Below are 21,495 nucleotides of genomic sequence, written 5' to 3'. Positions count from 1 at the left end.
TTGGTTGGGAAATCACTAGTACGTTTTGAACAAAATAGGGCTGTGATTGTGACTGAACAATTATTGAACATGGGACTGAACCAAAATTGTTGCATAGCTTTAGAGCTCAATTTGCTGCCTCTGTATCCAATACCCAGAAAACTGCAACAGATACTTATTACCGCAGGCCTGGTTCCTACGGTATATCACCGTGTCCCGCAGCCATAGGGAGGAGGAGGAGAGAAGATCTAGCAGGCAGGAATTGTGCAGCAAGATTGATTTATTTAATTATTTTACAAACTGTTTTATAGACTTTTTTCTTCATAGTCTAATTGGACAAAGGATCAGCCACCCCTTGGAGTGATTGGCTAAAATCCTAAAACATCCATTGTCAAAATATTTTTCTACTATACCATAAACAAGACTTTTCAAGGTTGCAGGTGGCTTGGTTGTTTACATAACTCTGCTACCTCTTCTGCGAGAGAGAAAAGTCTCTCACGGACTTAGAAAATAGCAAGAAAATACTTGCTAGCAGCATTTTTGTATCTACAGATACTCTGTCTTTATTCAAATGATGTGAGCAGATGTAGTGGTTTGGTCTAAAATACTCATTACTGTTTATCTTTTGTGATATAAGAATTAGGAGAAACGCAAAGCAGGCATTGAAAGAATATAAAGGAGTTTAATAACAAACCTAAAAGAAGGAAAAAAAATCATACCACACCTTCAGAACTCTTCTCCTCCCCCCACCTTCCTCCCTTCTCCCACTGATAATGTCAAAAGACAACCCTCAAGATGTTCACTCTGTTTACCACATCCATAATAACCTTGTTCTGTCCATTTAGGAAGAGGAGTCTCTCTTGTTCATGCTATGAAAACATTATCACAAGGAGACAGCCACCCACTTCCAAATAACTTTGTTCAGTCCATTTAGGAAGAGGAGTCTCTCTGCTCACATGTGAGTCCCTTCCCCCAACTTGCAGCTTTTCCCACAACTGCTTTCAAGGGTCCACTCTTGAAGTTTTTTGGGGTACAATTTTAAGGTTGAGCCGTTCAGAAACAAAAGTTCTCTTCACCCATCTCTGGGAGCATTTCATCTCTAAGAACAGAGGCCCTTCTCCGTCCCTGGGAGCAAAGGGTCTTCCTCATCTTCATCTTTAGGACTATCTCTGGGAGCATCTCTAGGAATTGAGGTTTTCTCCTTTCCCATTTGGAGCAAAAGTCCTCATTGCTTCCATCTCTCCTTGTTCAAACTTCTCATGAAATTACAGCTGCGTCAGCATCTGCCTATCTCAGCGCAGGTGCTTTTGCTTACAAGTTGAACTGAACACTCCACCCCCCATATCTTCATGAAATTACAATGGGATACTCTGATATATCATAGCTTTACAACAGAATTTCAGCTTTAAGCATCTCCTCTTTCTCTTCCCTCAGGTTTTCAGCTCTTCACAACACTAAAAGGGTTAATGTCACCTAGGCCTTGCAGCTGGAATGTTGCTTATCGCAGTGGAGGGGGGGGAGCCGAGCTGCTCTGGCTGCCCACAGCAGGGCTGGGGGGGGAGGGGGGGTGGTTCCGCGGGTGGAACAGGGCCCATTGGCTCCAGGATGGCCGTGGCCCGGCCTGGCCTGGCCCAAGCAGGGCCTGGGCCGGGCCCGCTGGCCCCTGCACGGGGCCTGCAGCCACCTGTCCCAGCGCCGGAAATGAGATGGAGAGACTCTGCCTTGGGGTTTCTACTCTTAAGTGTGGATCACAGAGGCAGTCACAACTTTAAGTGGCTCAAAGAATTGTCCATATTCAAACTGGCCACTGATAGGTTCTGTTAGGTCACAGAGGAAGCTGTAAGCACCCCTTAGCAAGGAAATCCCTTCCGGGACTATGCTTGCTAACCCATGACAGCAGAATATGGTGGCAATAATGGAGATGGGTGCCATCAATTCCAGGTGACTTTCAGAGTTTTTAATTTGGACATTTGTTCTTTTATGTTGATTTGCTGCTTGATTCAGTTCTGTACCATTCTCTCCTTCAGGCTCTTTACACCATCAGCCCTCCATTTTCCCTATTTGCTTTCTTTCCATGTTTTCATAGGCCTTTTATGTCTTTTTCCTCAGTTATTTTCCCCCATTCTGACTTACCCTAATCAAATTCCTTCTACCCTTGTTGTAACTGCTAGATTTAGCTTAGCAGGCTGGAGCTTCCTGAGAGCTCAGCGGGGATGCTTAGGGCAATGCAACCTGGTTGCATCCTGGAGTCCATTTTGGACAATTGTGACTTTGCTCTGGCAGATATCAGCGCTACAACCAGTGATGGCGAAGGAGGCGAGAAGGATCTTCCATGAGGGCTTTATTCACATCTTGTTCCCACAATCCCCAGAGGCAGAGAGACCTTGTGAGGTCTGGGCATGGGGGTTTTTGTCAGGGGCTCAGGGGTGGTACATGGGTGGGGTTGGGGTAGAGAAATCAATAGGGAGAGCCTGAGGGAGTGGCCAAGGCTAAGGGCAAGGGAGAGCAAGAGAGGGAGCATGGTGTCACAAAAGCAGTGGGTTAACAGATTGCCACATGCCCTGACCAAATTTTCACCTCAGGAAATAAACACATGTGCACAGCTGCCAAAATAAAAACAAAACAAAAAAAAAGAAATCACACATTTCTGTGAGCATGTCAATCTTTGGCATGATTTATTCATGTGACAATAAAAAACAGGTGGTCATATTTTTTTCTGTGGGAATAGTGTTGTGCTATTGACAACTAAAACTCTGAGAAATGGAAATCCACTTATGATAAAGTGATATGCACAAAATGTGGTAAAGCACATTCTTGCTGAGATAAATTGAGTTCTCGGCAATTGTGTATTTTTTATGTGGTGGCATAGACTTAAATTTATAAGCAGTACCCAACTGCTAAAGAGTTAACATTTTCTACACAGTTTTGTTGCCTCCCAATACTTCCACTGTAGTGGTGGAATGGCAATTGAAAGTTAGCAAAGATTCTAACATACTTTTTCTTCAAGAAGTATACCAGCTGTTGATAAAATCAAATGGGTATCTGTTGGTTAAGTTTTTTTGGGGGAGGTATTCGGCAGACTAAAAGGGAGAGAGAAGACACCTGTATGCCAATAAAGCAATCTTCTGACTTTGAATAGGTTCTGCTGGTTTGGACCAGACAGAATTAGAGTTTTGTTTAATGACAGGAACTAACAGAGGTGGGCTGAGTAGGCTGAAACAATCTGACTCAGGGAACAGGCTTGAGCTCCCAAGTAAGCTCCATTAGCTAAAAAGTGACAAGAGTGAATGATGCAGCACTACGAATCAAGAGTCAATCTCTTTATTGTCAGAGAAGTAACATTCTCCAATGGCATCTTAGCATTCAGAATAACCTCCCAGCTGAGCCTCACTTAACTATAAAAACTTAAAATGTACTACCAAATATAGCTTTGTACATGCAAATAATCAAATGTGTTTCCTGTAATCTGAGAGTCAGATGCACAGCATTCTCTCTCAAGGGCTAGATATGTGTGCATATTTTTTATGTATATAAACATTCAAGCATTTATTTTATTTATCTATACATATTCACATTTGTGCATCCATGTACAGAAATTGTTATTGAACAATACAAAAAGAGTGTGAAAAATCTAAGGATAATTCTTCATAAAAGACATATCAAAATAGTGCTATTGCCTTGTTTGATTTGAGTCCAATCCTCTGATCTCCTAATTTATAAATCATTGAATTAGTTTATGATATTTGATAGCAAGTAAATCTTCATAAACTTGTGCTATAGATCTGTGGCACTCAGAACTCCAGAAAATACAAGAATTTAACTCAAAACCATTATGAAGCTTGCATTAGAAAGCAACCTTTACCATGGTGGTGCATAATGACTAAAAAATGGTAGGTCTGGGAATCTGAAAATATACACACAAAACATACGTTCTTTTATATCTTAATCTTAAAGGGAAATAAACAACAACATTCCAGAGCGGAGTCCTTCGAGGGCTGCAAGATGGATATTTATTCCAGTGTGGTCAAGTACATGGGCTGCAGGGAAATAAATTGCTCCAGCAAGGGTTGCAAAGTATGCCATCCTCACACTCCTTGTAGGAGTATGCTTGTAGGATTGTTGCTTGATGCTTGTAGGATTGTTTCTCACACTCTCTCCTTTCTCCGCTCTCTTTAAATATGCTGTCCCAGAGGAACTGCACAAATGGCCGACAACGTCCACTTTGCCCAGTTGTGGGTCCTTTGTGGAGAAGGCTGAAACCAGCTGTGTCTGGGACAAGACTCCTTCTGATCTCCTGCCAAAGAAGCCATCCCTGTAGCCCTCATGTTGCTCAAATCTTGCCACCTACACACAATACAAGTGGCATTTCAGAGATGTATTTAGTTTTTCAGGCTTTTTGCAGCCATTAGAATTTGGACATGCAAAGTCTTTGATAATGGAATCATAGAATGCTTTTGTTTGGAAGGGACCTTAAAGATCATCTCCTCCCAACCCCTCTGCTACAGGCAGGGAGAGTTTCCACTAGACCAGGTGTCTCAAATCCCTATCCAAGCTGGCCTTGAACACTTTCAGGAATGGGGCATCCACAGCTTTTCTAGGGAACCTGTTCCAGTACCCTCACAGTAACGTATTTCTTCCTAATATCTATCTAAACCTACTCTCTTTTAGTTTAAAGCTATCACCCCTTGTTTTATCACTACATGTCCTTGTGACAAGTCTCTCCAGCCTTCTTGTAGGTTCCCTTTAGGTGCTGGAAGGTGCTGTATGGTCTCCTTGGAGCCTGCTCTTCTCCAGGCTGAACAACCCCAACTCCCTCAGCCTGTCCTCATAGATGAGGGGTTCCAGCCCTCTGATCATCTTTCATGGCCCGCCTCTGAACTCGCTTCAGCAGGTTCACATCCTTCTTTTGCTGGGAAACCCAGATCTGGATGCAGCGCCCCAGGTGGGGTCTCAGGAGAGCAGAGGAGAGGGAGAAGAACACCTCCCTCACCCATGCTAGCCATGCTAGCCATGCTACTGTTGATGCCACCATGAACATGTTTGGCTTTCTGGGCTGAAAACACATATTGCCAGCTCATATTGTGCTTCTCATCAACCAACACCCACAAGTCCTTCTTCTCTGGGCTTCACTCAATCCATCCATTCTCTGCCCAAACTCTATTTGAGCTTAGAATTTCTCCGATCCAAATGCAGCACCTTGCACTTGGCCTTGTTCAACTTCATGTGGTTCCCATGGGCCCACCTCTGAAGCCTGTCAAGGCCCATCTGGATGGCAACCCTTCCCCGGTGTCAAACAGACCACACACCTTGGTGTCATCATCAAACTTGCACTCAGTCCCACTCTCTGTGTTGCTGAAAAAGGTATTAAACAGCATGGGTCCCAATACTGATACCTGAGGAACAATGACTTCAAATTGCATGAAATTATGATAAAGGGAAGAACTTTGGATGTATTCTCAGTCTCATCTGCATGGAGTGAGCAGTTTTCTTAAACTGAGTGAAGCTCTACCAGCTTATGCTATTCTATGGATGGATTCAGTGTTTTCAGAGATGGTCCAGTTTGCCCCCAAGTACTTTTCCAATATCCAAAGTTATGAAGACATTTAAAAATAAGAATCAACTTCTCCTTTATGAGCATTTCAGATGGAGCATTTTCAGATTGAAAAATTGAGCAACTAACTCAGAATTGCTAGAATATGCTGTTGATATGTGGGAAAGTCTGGTACAAGCCCCAGCTCTAATTGCAGCAGGAAGCTGCCACAAGGCTATGGGCTATTTTGCAGTCTATGTCTTTCCTTCCTTTTTGTAGCTGTTCTACTTTTGTTAAAGATATATGCCTGTGTATGTATATAATCAAATAAAAGGAGAGACATATTTTCACAAGGTATTTAGAGAATTTATGCATTTACAGTGCTCTGTTATGATTTTGGGTACATGCCACTATCAGTAAAATGTATTTTAGTTTCTTCTTTATCATGCATACTGGTTTCACATAAATTCTAAGGAGAAAAAATGTCTTGAGCCTGAGGAAAAATCATTTATTGGATTTTGTTCATTTAATATTAAAAAAATGGACAATGGCCAGAGCATTACATATAGGGAATGACCATTTTTAATGTCTGTAATTTTCAGAGACTTTGCCAGACTATTGGCAGCAATATAGAATGCTGTGAAGCAAGGCCACTATTAAAAATACAGTTGTTGGAAGCATTGGGTAGTCATTAGATTGTTACCAACGTTTTAAGCCTAAATGAAGGAGAAAATAAAATAATGAGATGAACAACCCTGAGAAAGGATTTCTTCCTATGCTGAAATCCTTAAACTCTGAAACCTACCTTTTCAAGGTCCTTCATTGTAATCCATTATCTTTCATTCCCCTTTGTACTACAAAATTGTCAGTTTGATGATATATTACACATAACAATGTCATTACATTGGCATAACATGACAACTGGGACTCATTTGAACTTTTAAAAATTTCTAATCCCTAAAGTAAATTATGAACTGAAGACATTTCAGACATAGAAAATAAGTCACTTGTTAGAAAGAATAGGGTTCTCCATACGTTTTGGAGAATTACAATTTTCTGAGCCATTTTCTTTTTCCTTTTTTTCCCTTAATGCATATAATAAACTTACCAGGAAATATAATCCATAGATGTCCTTAGGCTTCTTGTCCTTAGGGTTACTGAAGTACTGAGTCCTCCTGTAGATGAAAACTCATCTACATCAAATCTCACCACATTTTAATTAAATTTCCTGTAACCAAAATTATAATTTTGCCATAATTTTGATCAGAAAAATTGTTAACTGATCTCCTAACTGTTCTTACATTAATTTATTTTCTTACCTTTAATTTTTTTTGGGGTACCCTTTCTCTCTTCCTCCTCTGCTGAACTGTCTTGATTCTTCATTTTGAGTATTCAGTGGAGCTTATAGCAGACAGGAAGTAGTAGACTAAGGGATTTGGGGTCGATTGAGACCAGATGTATGCAGCCTCATTGTTTCCAGCCTGCTCAGCTCTTGAGTATGCAAGCACAACCTTTGACATGTTGCAGTGTAACCATAGTGCCTTCTGGTCAGTCACAGCTTTCGGACCAACTATTTGCAGCAATGGAGGATGCTTATCTTGAATCTTCTAGACATATTTCCCTACTGAAGCAGAGCCCATTCAGGCAACACACAACTTCCAAGAAGAAAAGGCACGGAAGGGTTATCTCTTTGTACACTTAGTGAAGAAGGAATTCTGTGGATCAGCTTTAGGAGGAAGACTGGTCTCTGAATTGTTTTCTGAAGCAGTATCTTCAACCAGGATATCTTGTCTCTGGAGCTGTGCCTGGATGCTCTCTGACATTTAGAAGGCTGAGGGTGTTTATCAGTTTTTTTGCATGTTTTGAATGCTGCAGAACTTCTCTGGAGCCTGCTGGCTGCATGCACTACTCTGTTTTGGAACAGCACTTGAATGTGTTTGTGTAGCTTCTACCCCATTTATCCTCTTGTGAGAAAAGGTGATTGATGGGTTTCAGAAGGGTGGTAATATTTCATGTTAATGTTCAGGCATTTTGGTTTATAGGAGATTGAAAACTGAATGTGAAGCTGAAAGTGCAGTTGTAGATATTTTTAAGGTCCTCTGCAGCTAGAATTCTGATGCAAACGGTATACCTTTTTCTCTTACCTGCTACTTTTTAATGAAACATCTTGTGCATGTGTCTCGTACTGGAACACGAACATAATTAACAGCTCTATCAGGAAATGTGTGCTATCTGCACCTTATAATAATGTGATATAAATGAAAGCCAATTCTATTCCAAATAGTTGTGACTGTACCTCATACTAGGTTTGGGTTTTAATTTTAAAGTTTTGATATTAGAATTCTTGCTCTGTAGTGTAAAGTTCAGCCGACATAAGTAATATTCAGATTTTTAGTCTCTTGGCTTTATGAATAAATATAAAATGTGTATTCATTTTGCAGCTAGTATTTTAAAGCTTCTCACAGATTTGCATGATGATTCAGCTCAGTTTTACCATTTTGCTGAATTAGCATAGCTAGTAAGGAAATAGCACTTGTTTCAATCAAACCCCATAGTCTTTCAGATTTCCAGATCTGCTTGAAGTAGCTGTGATATGCGTGCGAAAAAGTGAAAATTAGTAGCTTTATGGATACCTTCAGCTTTGATATTTGTTACCTGGTGCTGAAATATCTGCAACCTACTCTGCCTATAGGCTGCTTGTCCTGTAGAAATATTTCCATGGGGAAACCATGTTCTATGTAGTCTCTTCTAATGTTTTTACTTACATGTTGCTGTTTTGCAGGTAGCAGCCCATATGTTCTGGTGATGTGTGGGGTATATACTCCTTTTTTTTTTTTTTTTTTGGTAAGGGCATCTGCAAAATTTTGGCTAAAGGTATTTTCATTTGAGAAGGGATGATCCTTCTGAAGGATCTCAATATCACTCTGTTGTTGTAGCATGCACTTTGTGCTGATACATTGCCCACTTCACAGTTTAAGAAATATGTGTACAGATGCTCCAGATGGTAGCCTGAAGTATAATGCAGTCTTGTCAGAGCAGGTTGTTATAGAAATAAATGAATTATATCAAATATTTTTCCCATTCTATGTTAATTGAAGCTGAAATTAAAAATGTTATTCAAATCATATTCTGTTAGGATTAAATATCTTAAAAGTGACAGACAACAAAGCATAAAAATCTTTTTTCTTCAAATGGCTGAACAAATCTATAGACCCCTATGGATTCTTTTTAAATTTAAAGGTTGGTACATACAAACAGGAAAATAGGGTATGTAGAAGGAAAAACAGTTTGTGGAAGATTGTGGGGGAAACTGTTCCAAATGAACATCAGGTTGCATGAGTTTGACTGAACTAGAAGGTTATTTTCTTGTGTTGAGACACTAAAAAAATCTTTCAGTACAATTTTTCAGGAGTCTAAATTTAAGTTTCTGTCTTCCTAAGGGCAAAAAGTAAACAAATCTTACATATGTAAAGCCAATAATTTTTCTTTGTGTAATTGAAATCTCAAATAGGTATTTAAAGAATATTCATTGCTTCAAATTTGTGACAGAAAAATAAAGAAAAAACAAATGCAGAAACCCTCCTGTATTGTAGAAAAATCAGTAATAGTAATAAAGTAAAATTATTAAGCATGGTCTTCTTTTTATCTACTTCTTTCCTTGCATTTATGTTCACCCTTCCACTGCTCCTTGGGTTCTCGCAGTTGACATCTTCAGTTGGATATGCAAGTTTTCAGGATCCTGAGTCCATTGACAAGAGCAATATGATGTTAATGGTAATTGCCTCCTCCTCACTGTAGGAGCTGCTTAGGGTCATTTTTACCTTCTTCTAACACATACTGCAAACTTTGCTCTTTCTTTGCAGGTCTGTAGGTCCATGTTAAAGCTGAATTTGCTATATACAAAGTATTTTGAATATGCTGGATACTTGTTGTTGTTTTCCTTGTTACCCTGCATTCCTTTAATTGTCCATAGTTAAGTTTATAGGTCTGGGCTCTCTAGAGCCAACCCTGGGTCACTTCTCTTACCATCCCATGCCAGTGCTCCTCTACATTGCACGCAAAGTTTGCAACATGCTTTTAAAGCCTCCGCTGTCATACCAAGCCTGTGTTTCTCTACATTACACCATCACGCTAGAGCCATTAATATTTTGTTCTACACAGAATAACTACTTGTTGCAAGAGTTTGTACAGGATTACAGTTATACGATACAAAGTTATGCTAAAATAAAGCAAACTAGTCATAGCCACCTAGTCAGGCTGCTATAGCTAAACAAGCTAAAACAAAGTTCCAGGCAGGCCAAGAAAAGTACAGAGTAATCCTGACAAAGCTCAGGTCTGAGGCCTTGCAACATCAGTATAACACTTATGGCCTATTCTTAGCAATACTGTATTTAGTGGGCTATGGGGTCATATGGCCCTCTCAGTAGGGCAGCTGGAGGGAGAGAATGCAATTTCTGAATTCCAGCAAAGGATTCACAGGCTGCTCTTTTTATATTATGAAGAGACAGAACTCTTTTACACATTTTTAAAGCCTGTGGCTTGTTTTTGTTTGTCTGTTTGTTTGTCTTTTTGAAGTTTTCCTGAATTTCTTTTGTTGGGATGAAATAAATTTAGTACCAAGCAGGTTTTGTTTCCTTAGCAGTGGCATTCATATTCCTTACTTGCTTTCTGATAAAGGTGGCTCTTGAATTTATTAAACTGATATTTTTTGATATATTTCACATGTAAAACAGTCTTCTGGGGAATATTTGATACACCATAAAAGCCACAACGATGATTGCTTTTAGAAAATTTTCCTTATTTAAAACATCTTAAAAATAAATAAGGCAAAAACTATGAAGTTTTTCCTTTAAAACATGGAATTGACCAATCTGTATTTACAAGCCTGTGTATTTACTCTTACTGAAGTTTTAGTATTTTAATGATAGAAAAGCAGACACCATTTGGAACTCCTGTAATTAACATGAAATTTTTTTTACAGTGTACGCACCAAATCATAATATTTCCAGTATTCTTCAAGTAACATATATATAGGAAAAAAATTGTGTGTTTCTTATATTTGGCAAAGATTCATGCACAGCTGTAGTGATTTGAAGCTGAAAAGAAGCATTATAATTTTCTAACTCTTTCAATAATCAGTACTGAAATACACACTCTATAATCAGTATTGAAAATTCACTATTTTGCTTGTAATTCTACCCATAAGATTAAGAACGGTTTTAGTGGTCTTGGTCATCTATCTCTCTAAACAAGGTTTAGCCAGAGTAATTGCTGTAAGGGGAGATTGTTCTCAGCCCCAAACAGAAGAGCTGGACCTTTAGATAGAAATACCCCATTATTTATACTTTCAGGTTTATCTCAAAACATATGCTGTAATTAGATAATTAAAGACTAGACAATGTACTTTAAAACACCACAATCAGTACATGAGTTATTCTTGTAAGTAAGAAAGAAATGCCTTAATCTTGAAAGTTCATCTAGATTGCAGTACAGTGATGTGTAACCTGCTGATTCAGAGACTGGCTGTCTCTGCAGCACACCTTCCATACCCACCCAAGTCCTTGAATTGGTTTAAGTCTCTGAACTGGGGGTTGAGGAGAAAAAAATAAACAAATATATATATATATACACTAAAGCAGCAATTATTTCCTTTAATTTTCCTGTCACCTATCAGTAGATGGACGATTTACATGTTTTCCTCAAAAACCATATAAATACGTAGTTAAAGGCTTGAGCAGCCTCACTGAATGTGGGAAATAAATGCGTGTTTGCAAAATTTCTGGGTGCAGCATGAGTATATAGAGACCTTGAGGTTTAAAATCAAATCAGATAAAACAGCATATTGTCTTATTTAGAGCTACTGCCTCCCCTTGAAAGCAATAATTTTAAAGCATTAAATGTTCATATGGTGAAATAGCTTGCTAGCCCTGTTTTTCCATGACTATACCTCCTTAAAAGAAAGCTTGAAAATAATGTTTAAAATACTGTAAATGGCATTTAATTGTGCACATTTTACTGAATAATTTATTAGCATTTAGCCCCCCCTCTAACTAATTTCAAAGCAGAAACAGCAGGAACTCTTATGTAGGGTTTTTTTTAGAGTGAAAGAGTCTATCACCTCTCCTTCAGCTTCCCCTTGAAATCTGACTTTTTAAGTTGAAAACAAGGTGGATGACAATGCTATTAAGTACTGAAAAATATTTGTTCTATAACTGTTTTTATAAAACACATTCAGTTTGCTGTTGCATACCAGCATGATGTTGTATACCACCTGTATGCAATAAAAATATCAAATAGGAAAAAACTTTTTTAAAAAGCATATGATGAAGAAGTGCTGTAACTACTTATTCTGTTTGACTTTGAGGCGATGTTGAGTGGATGGCTTGCATAACTAATTCTGTTTGCCAGATTTACCAGGTGAGCTAAAGACAAACACATATTAAAACCTGAGCCTTTGGATGGTATAACCTTGTATAGCATTTAATCTTACATCAGAACTTCTTGTCTGAAGGCCTAGATTTCTCCTTTATGCTGCTTTTATGAGTGAGTTCAAATCAGTCTTTACTCTGCATGCAGTTAATTCAATTTGTACTGAATGCTTGTGGCCATTTTTTTCTTTTTCTGAATTTTGTTAGCATTCCTTAGATATTCACATTATCGTCCCCCTTCTTTTTTTTTGCTCTATTAGAAAAATCATTAAGTCCCCTATCATCATGCTTTGAAGAGTAGAAGAGTGAAGGAGGTTTTTGGATGCTGGGGGTTTGGTTTGTTTTGATGTGGTTTTTTTCTGAAGTGCAAGAAAGCCAGTAGGCTGCAGCTAGTCAGACTGTATTCTATTACACAATTACCCTCAGTCTTAAGTGCCCACGGGGAACTTAAGAGCACTCCATGAAATAATTGTGTTGAGTTGTGCTGTGGCAGCAAAAAGGAATAAAAAATGCTTTGGATGCTGTAAAGTTAAATTGATCCCTACAGTGACAAGTGACAGCCATAGATAAGGTCGCTGAAAATTGTACCCTTTTATGGAGCACTGAATCTTTGACCCAAGGTAAATCACTCTTCTTCCTTATGCAAACTATAGCTAAATTTGATCTGGGTAATGGAGACTCTGACACATCCATCGTGACAGAGGCTAATCTTTTCACCTTTCTGTGTGTGTACTTCTCAAGGAGTATCCAGCTAGAATTGCAAATGCTTCTGAGAATAATGTTTTTTGAATTATGTCCAAAGCATGCTAAAATTTTCTAGGTAACTATCTGTGAACATGTGTTAAAATCCATATTCATTTTAAATAAGGATGAAGGACTTGGTGGACTAAGAACTAGATTTCATAAAAGCTGTCCAGGGAAACTTGAAAGGTGCAAGTATTTTCTCAATATATTTCTTATAAGGAATTCAATAGTACAGGTAATAATTTATATTGTAGAAAACCCCAGCTAATGCTCTTCAGGAGCTAATATTTGATTTTTGTTTAGGCTACAACTGATCTCTTGAACACTTTTTGATTTTTCATAGATCAATTTACAAGACATGAACCAAATATTAAAACCGTAGTCTATTGAATGGTTGAACATATTGCAAGGGAAGAAATAAAATTTAAAAGTCTGTGCCATTAAAAACATGTGTGAAAGAAGTTTAGTTAGCTTCAAGCAAAAAATACATTTGATAGATTAGAAACATACTTGATTTTCACTTAATTCTTCATTATGGGCCATACTTGTTAAAATATTTTACAGCTAAACTTTATGCATATTGTGATCTCCTTATTCAGCAAAACACTCTGGCCTTGCCAAATTGAGGCTGTCGGTACCCTGTAGTAAATTCTGTGTCCGCAATCCTGGAAGCTATTTAAATTTTTAATGCTTATTGGTTTCATTGAAGGTTATTCTGTGACTAGAGTATGCTTTAGTGTGCTTACAGAAAAGCCATGTTGTTAAATTTAAATTGCACTCCCCTACATTTTTGTTTAGAAGCAGTGTAGGCAATATTTTATTCCAGTTAGTAAGTCCAGAGACAGTTTGTGGAACTCACAGCTGTTCACTAGCAGCTGGATTGCTTCACTTGTTAATGTATTTTGAGATAGGGCTAAAATAAGTATAGGTGAACAGGCACAGTTTGTATCTTGACTCTTCATCTTTCTGTATAAATATGTATTCTACTTTAAGCAAGTGCATTTTCATTTTATGGATTTGAGGAGTCTATCATGCCTTTGTGTCAAAATGTCACATGCTGAACAACTGTAACACTGTGCAAGCTTCTAAAAAGAACCCATGAATAAATATACTAATTATTATTTTATGCTTTGCATTATGATTTTCAAATCTGTATTTAAAAGTAGGCCACTGAACCTTCATTTTTTTGAAGTGGTAGACCATATGATATCATATAAATCGCACAAAGAACAGTTACAAAAACTCACTTATTCTTTAACATGCTCAGCATGCTTCTTCTGCCTGTTTCATGGCTCTGTAAACTCTGTCATTTACCATGGTGGTTTCCACTAGGAAATTAAGTTAAAAAAGCTATATCTGATAGGAAATGAACAATTGATTTGCTGGTATGAATATACATTCTTCTGAAAAGTATCATGACTTAAGGGTAGTATTGTAATCATGTAGAAGTTTCTTACTGTTTACATTGATGGAGGAGATCCAGATCTGACTTTTTTTTAACTTTTTCTTGTCATCATTAACAATTTAAAAACTTCCATATTTTATTTTTAATGCATAAGTAAATAATTAATAAATTTAAACACAATTATAAATTTCAGAACTGCATGCAAATGTTCAAAAAATTTCTGTAAGTTACTTGTGATTTTTGCAGTGGGTTAATCTAATCACTGTTATGAAAAAATCACAATAGCCTGCAGGGATTTACTGAAATTATGTAGAGAATGAAAGTGTTTGTCATGAACATATGTGCTACATGTGAAATAGTAACTATTGGTTCCTCTGTTTTATGCACACATCTATCCTGTTTATGAAAATTTTTGTTTCTTTCTGTTTGTTTGCTTGGTTTTGTTTGTTGTATTTGGTGGTTGTTTTGTTTTGGGGGAGCATGGTGACTATAGATTTGCTTAGTACTTTCTGACTAAGTTGATTGACTATATAGTAGAAAAGCAAAATGATTTTATTTATGAGTTTATATTATTCTGTTAAGACCAAAGGATTAACAACTAAGACAACATAACACAGGATTTGAACAGTGTTTTAAATTACAGAATTCGGGAAATAAGATGAAAATCCTTCCTTATATAAAATGGCACAAATGTCAGGATCTATCTTGACTTTTTAGGGAAGGCTAATGCAGAACTGATGCATTGAAATCAGAAAAAATATTTTATTTCTTAGTATAAACCTTATGATGGGGTCACTGAAGAAATGGTGATTCACTTTATGATGGGGTGATTAAATGTGAAATGTAAAAATTGTGTAAAATGTTTTTGAGACAGATATTTTACAGATCTGGTAATTTAAAAGTGATGTTCTGTTTTGTGCATGACAAACAATATGAAGATGGCATAATTCAATGTTGATGCACGTGTGTGCAGAAAGTGTCCTAAATATATGAAACTATCTAAAGAATGATCATTTTTCACTCTTCAAGTAGTGGGAAAAAAAGCCTTGTGAAAGTTAAGCAACAAATTTTTTAAAGATTATTAAATCATGTACTAGGACTACCATGTAGCTGTAACAAGAATCCTTAATAAATTATGTTTGGAGGGTTAAGATAGAAAAAATACTCAAGACCACTAGCAGGAAGACTTTACTTAAGCTTTAACCATCTTTTTTCAGTTGCTTCCCAACCCTGCACTTCATTTGTATGCTGACTTCTCTTTCTATGTTCTGTTTCTGTCTTTGCATTGCATCTTCTGAAATACCTCAGCTTTGTCCATCTAAAGGTTCACATAGTCTTTTATTCTGATTAACTTCTGCTTACAATCATCAAAGAGAAATCCTTGCCAGTCATTGGAAGAAATTATCTGTAAAAGGGGTTTTGTCACATGGGAAGTGTTGAGATTTTTTGTCCTCAATCTGTTCAAAAGTGAAAATACAGAACCCCCTTTCTTCTGATGGAAAACTGTTTCAAAAATACCTTTTTATACATTAGAATATTTTTCTTGAGTAAAATTAACATTAAACTGTATGTTTGTCAGGTATTTCTGATGACTACTGAAGGCACTGGTTAACTGTCTCTTTTCTCTCATTCTCCTTTATACTTCCTGCTTTCTTTTGCCCCAGCTAAATGGGTAGATTACACTGAACACATGCCAATTTTTCATTTCACCCTGAATTTCTAGTGGGAAATATTCTGTAGAAAACCCCATCCAAAAAACCTCTTTCAAATAATATGTTTGGATGAAACAGCTTTTCCTTTGAGGGGAACATTCCATGAATGCAATGTAGTTACAGTATATGGAACTCCCTGTGGAGATTAAAAAAGAAAATAGATTCTCAAGTCTGGTTATGGCCCTTTGGCTCCACTGAGACTCTGTAAATGACTTTATCCAGCCATAAATAACCAGAGGAACGTTTTCCTGCAGGTACATCTGTGCCACAAATGAGCCATTAGTTTTTCCCCTTCGGGTCCTGTGCTGGTAAGAGGCATGTTGAGAGTGATGTAGCTGACCTTCATCACTCTGATGAATCCTGTAGCAGCACTGGCTTCATTAAAGACCAGTGTCATTAGCATTACAGTGGCCATGGAGCAGATTGTCAGATGAGGAATATCTGCTCTCTAAAGACCATCATCATTTGCACTGAATGGAAACTGTGTAGTTGAGTTGTAGCTTGATTCTGAATCCTTCTATGTGCAAGAGCTCATGGCCCAGTCTGTAAGTGCAGTTAATTCAGTACTTACTTGCTCAGGACATTCTCAGTAAGGAAATCCACCACTTCAATATTACTCCATGAATACTTGAACAAAATGAGTTACATTTATTAGCAAAGACTGCTGCTTAATGGGGAGAATCAGGTTTTTTTAATGAAGAAATCTTCAGATGAAAATGGCACTTATGCCTTTGGCTGCCTCGTATGAGATTGATTCTGTCCACTTACTTTTCTAAGAGCTTTCTGTCCTTCCAAAACTGCGATGCAAAGCAGCATATGCTGAACCACTGTGCCAAGTGGCTCACAGCCGAATTTGCTGTTGTTCCTTTTTTTCCCCGTCACAGTACTGAAACAGTCCTCTCTCAGACAGATGAAACCATCTATCAGCATGATTGATTGTGAAGTTCCCCAAATAATAATTCTTTTGAAATGTTTTTTGCTAACCAAGGAACCCTCTTAATGGAGTTCTAGGTTAATCTGAAGGAGTCTGCTGTTAGATTTTGCTCAGCAGTCTTCATTCTCCAGCCCTCCTAAACTTTGTCAGCTATACATTTTGCAAGGGTATATCAGAGACTGGATACCTTAGCTATCTTCCTTCTGCTCAAAGTGAGGGAACAAAACAACATGGCTTTTAATGACCAGTTAATAGTTTATTTTGAAAGCTGAATTCCATAATACTGCCTTATCTTTTTGTCATCTGACCACTGACTATCGAAAGTGTTACCTTCTAGGCTGTCAAGACTTTCTCTATTTAACTGAGCATTTTCTCAACCAGGTTGTCTTTGCAGACTCTCAGTGAACCAGGTTAAGTTAGAATATGTATTAGCCCCTCAGCAATAGTGTAGTAATAAATGTTATTTTCACCAAAAGTTAAAAGAGTCTTCAAACTGTTGTCTCTGAGAGTAAATTACCTCAGAACTAAAGATCTGCAACTATAGCAATTTTGGCTGTTCTCTTGGGGGAAAAGGTTAATCAGCCCCATAGCATTCTGAAAATCATTTTTTGTTTGAAGAACAGCAAAATATAAAAGTCAGATGAATCAAGAGTAGCCCTGAGAGATAGTTTTGTACCAAGGCAACGATAAGAGTGTGTGTGAAATAAAAAGATGGTGCAGACTTCTTTCTGGATCTCAGTAAGAAAGGTCTGACAACAAATGGCTCAATAAAATAGCTATTTTAATAAGATAGAGTGAAAAGAGGAATGCAGACGGCAAGTAAATCTTGTATGACTTCAGAGGCTGGGACCCCTGCTTTCATGCACCTTTGGATTGACCCTAAATGTGTTTTTGCATTACACGCAGTGAAGATCTTGTCTGTGGATGCAAATCCTCTTTTTGGTAATTCAAACAGTTATATAAATCACTAACTATTTGACATACAATGGTCTTCCTGTCAGAATCACTTTGTTAAGATCTAGTCATGTAAGAAACAAACTAGAAGCACCAGAAGGAAGCATATAGCTCAATCCAAACTGGTGAAATCAGTGCTTCTGAAACACAGGTATTCATGTCAAAAGGCTACAGTATACAGGAAAAAAGTGTTTTATAGATTATTGAAGATTTTATGCATGAGGAGAAAAGCAGTTTTGAATTCCCTATGGTCTAATAACTAAGAAGTTGTTAAAGTAGGGTGAGATTTTACTTATTTTAGAGACAATGACAAAACTCCCATGATTTGTATGTGAAATAAAATTTTTATAGAAAAGGCTGACTAGCACTTCCAAAAAATATATTTCTTAAGCTTTAAATTCTAATTTAATTCTTAAGCTTAAATGCTTCTAGAATTTCTCAATAAAATCTGTTACAGACTGATTCTTTGCTAATGCCTGTTCTATTAGCAAATATGCAATTATGTCTTAGAAAGCAGGTGGACACAATTTCATACTGTGTTGGTTGTTTTAATATTTATTGTAAATGATACAGCAAATTATTGAACACTAGCTGGGAACAGCTTGTGTTCATAGCAGGTCATGAGGCTTAAGCTTTCATGACCACAGCATATGCTGCACATTGGAGAACTTGCCCAATGACCTTCCATTCCTTGGCACTCTGGCAATTGTGATTGCTGATCTAGACAGTATCTTACTTATCTTCTGATTTATTTTAAGTGAAGATTGCTTTGAATCATGACACTGAAAACACGTGTGAGGGAATTTTTTAAAAGTTTTTTTTCAGGATACTTGCTTGGATGTGATAACATATTTCAATAAAGTTGCATAATATTCTAAAACTTTCATTTCTGAGCCAAAACCCTTTTTTTTTTTTTTTTCTGTAACTTATTAACTCCCCACGTTTGTATTGTATTCTGTTTTGATCCACAACTTGTTCTGCTGACTTTGAGGAAATGGTTGTGAGAGTTATACTCCTTCTCAGTATCACTAAGAGTATATTGGCACTGCAGGATATATTTGCTTGTTGACTGATGGCTGTGAGTTCACTTTCATAATTTACACGTGGACCCATCTGTGTTGTTTTCTTCCTATACATTCAGAGATACGTACTGTCATCTGCACATCCCTCCAATGCTAATTGACATGATGAAGATCTGTCAACTACAGAGGAATAACAGTTTTTTTCTGTGCTGTGCAGTATATGAAGCTGATTTTTTTGTGGGCGAAAGGCAAGACATTGCATCTTCTCTTCACAACCCTTAGAGGTGAAGTGATTTTGACTTATATATTCATTTTACCTCATATACACAATCATCTTGAAAAACTGAAAACTAGTTTTTGCTGCTAGATCATAAGTGTTAATTAAACCATGGAACCATTAGATAGTTGTGGAACAACAGACAGAGAAGCTTTAGAGAACATTTTAGATCTTTCTGCCTTGTGTAAGTATGTTGAACTTTCAAGACAAATGCAGTATATTAATTAATATACCTTGCATATATGTAATAACTATTGATTTTTACCGAATTTCTGAATGGGAAAACACACCATCATGAGGGGTCCTAAGACATTGCAGTTGCACTGTGATTTATCCCTTATCTGTGCAGAGACAGTTAACTATTTTTTACACAGCCTTTTTCATTTGGTTAGTGGTTGTGATTCATATTCAGGCAGCTGTTAGCAGCAAATTCTGTTGTTTTTCTAAAAGGGAAGCCTATAAGAGCGGTAATAAAAATCTGAAAGAAGTTTATATTTTTTAGTAAAAATTTCCATCTCATATTGCAGTTGTTAATGGAACATCAAGATGGAGTTTTCTCCCTAGAAAAACAGGCAAAATTGTCAACCACAAAATAAATTTTTCCTTCTGTTCTACAGAATTAAGTGGAATACGGTTGAATACGTTGGTGATAACAAGGGGAGTACGGGATCTGGGAAGGAGATACTCATTTAGCTACTTACCCATAACAGAATGCTGTTGACGACCATGAACATATTTAGCGGACTCTGGGTAGGATGGTGCTTCCTGCATACCAGTGTATCCATTCAGACTGGGGTGTCTTCTATAAAATATTGGAAATTCTTCCAAAAGAAGAGAATTACCACGATAAGAATCAGAGTTTGGGGAACCTAACTCTTGAGGGGAAGATTCTTTGAGAGTTCATACTCCCAATTCAAAGAGTTAATTTTTCTTCACAGTAAAAATGCAAAAGTATGTAAAAGAACCTCGTATGAATAGATCATCAGAAGACTGCCAGAGCTTCTTGTCTCTAGAATTAAGAATGTTGTCACATTGAATAGAATGTGTCAGAGCTGTAATTCATAGTCAAATCATTTGCAACAAAGAAAGAGGAAATGTTGTCTATGGATGCAACTGATTAGCAGAAGAGTAGTTTTAAGCAAATATATAAATTACAAGCAAAGCTTTTAGAAAAAAAAGTTATGAAAACACTTTGTGCTTCTGCGTCTAAACTTTTTCTTTGTCTGAAGTGTTTAAATGTCTTTAAATGCTTGAGATCATGAAGAACTTGGGGAACGGAAAAAGCAATCTAGTGAATTGTTCTATAGCCTCTGCTTTGCATAAAGCTGGATATACATTGGATATTCACTATGACTGTACTGGACATAGCACTACTCCTGAGGGATAATGGTGTGACATACTGGGTACTGGCCTACTACTCAAATAGTAGGATAAATTATTTTATATCCTCTCATGTATTCTTTTTTTTTTCTTTAAAGATTATCTGCTCAGCCTTGTGTTCCTATAATTACTATTCAAGAGTGACTGCAATGGATTTGCACGTGATGTCAACAGAAAGTTCACCATACAACAGTTGACCAAGAAAAATTCAATTTCATTTCCTATCTTTCATACTTTCTTTCATTGTTCTGCTAGAATGAGTAGAGTAGATGTGTTAAAATTATAAAACAGTTCTGAATTTTTACAGATTGGGTGCAAATTGATGTCTTTTCCCATTTACAAATTTGAATAGTTTCCTATGCAAATTCCATGCCAATATCAAATAACCAAATAATCTCTTTCAAGAAATTTAATCCTTTTTTCACCATCCACTGTCCATGAGTGAAAATCTCCCACATAGACTCATGTGAGATAGTCAACACTTGCAACTAGATTGAATTTCTTTAGCTATGTCTTACTTCTATGTTTCTGTGGTTGTAGGTCCACAAACAATAGCCTGGTTATCTCTCCCAAGCCCTCCTCCAAAATGGCACTGACAGGTGCCATAGCTTATGTGCCTTTTTTTTTTACATATGATCTGGTTAAGAATTTCTATGGAGGGTGATTACTGTATCAAAATATAGAAAACAGTTGAATATTTTGCTACTTCTGTTGCAATAGAACACAACCTCTTTTAAGTTAAACATATCTATAGATCCCAAACTCCTTATAACTAGTTAAAATAATAAATTTAGAGTTCAGCTAACAGCTAAGCAAATCTCTTGCTTTTTCCATTTATGCTTCTGTTCAGGAAATACCACACTCACTTTTATAACCCAATTGCATTCAATTTCCTTAGAAATTCGAAAGCAATAAAAGCAGAAGAAGTGGGGATATCCTTCTACTACAGTATCTGTAGGCAGTTGCTTCAAATAAATAATTATTCTACTTTACCTGTGGTTCATGGTGCTTCGTTTTTCATAAAGCAGCACAGAAGAGCTCTTCACAGTTTCAGAAGAAAGGCAGAAAGCTTTGGTGAAAATACAGTGGACTTTTTGTCCTAAGAGTCTGTTTGTTGAGTAAAACTCCTG

General features: G+C 37.1%; 1 long non-coding RNA gene across 1 annotated transcript; it reads right to left on the bottom strand.

Annotated features, from left to right (window-relative positions):
• Nucleotides 1-3,284: 3,284 nt before the first annotated feature.
• LOC125330056 lies at nt 3,285-17,985 on the bottom strand. The gene is made up of 2 exons (XR_007205357.1): nt 6,618-17,985; nt 3,285-4,323 (listed from the first exon to the last, which is right to left on the bottom strand). It is a non-coding gene; the product is annotated as an uncharacterized LOC125330056 (long non-coding RNA).
• Between the last annotated feature and the right edge of the window lie 3,510 nt (nt 17,986-21,495).

This window comes from Corvus hawaiiensis, chromosome 1 (genome assembly GCF_020740725.1).
Source record: "Corvus hawaiiensis isolate bCorHaw1 chromosome 1, bCorHaw1.pri.cur, whole genome shotgun sequence".
Classification (NCBI taxonomy): Eukaryota; Metazoa; Chordata; class Aves; order Passeriformes; family Corvidae; genus Corvus; species Corvus hawaiiensis.
Note: the sequence above shows the minus strand (reverse complement) of the source record. Positions and strands in the feature narration are given on the sequence as shown.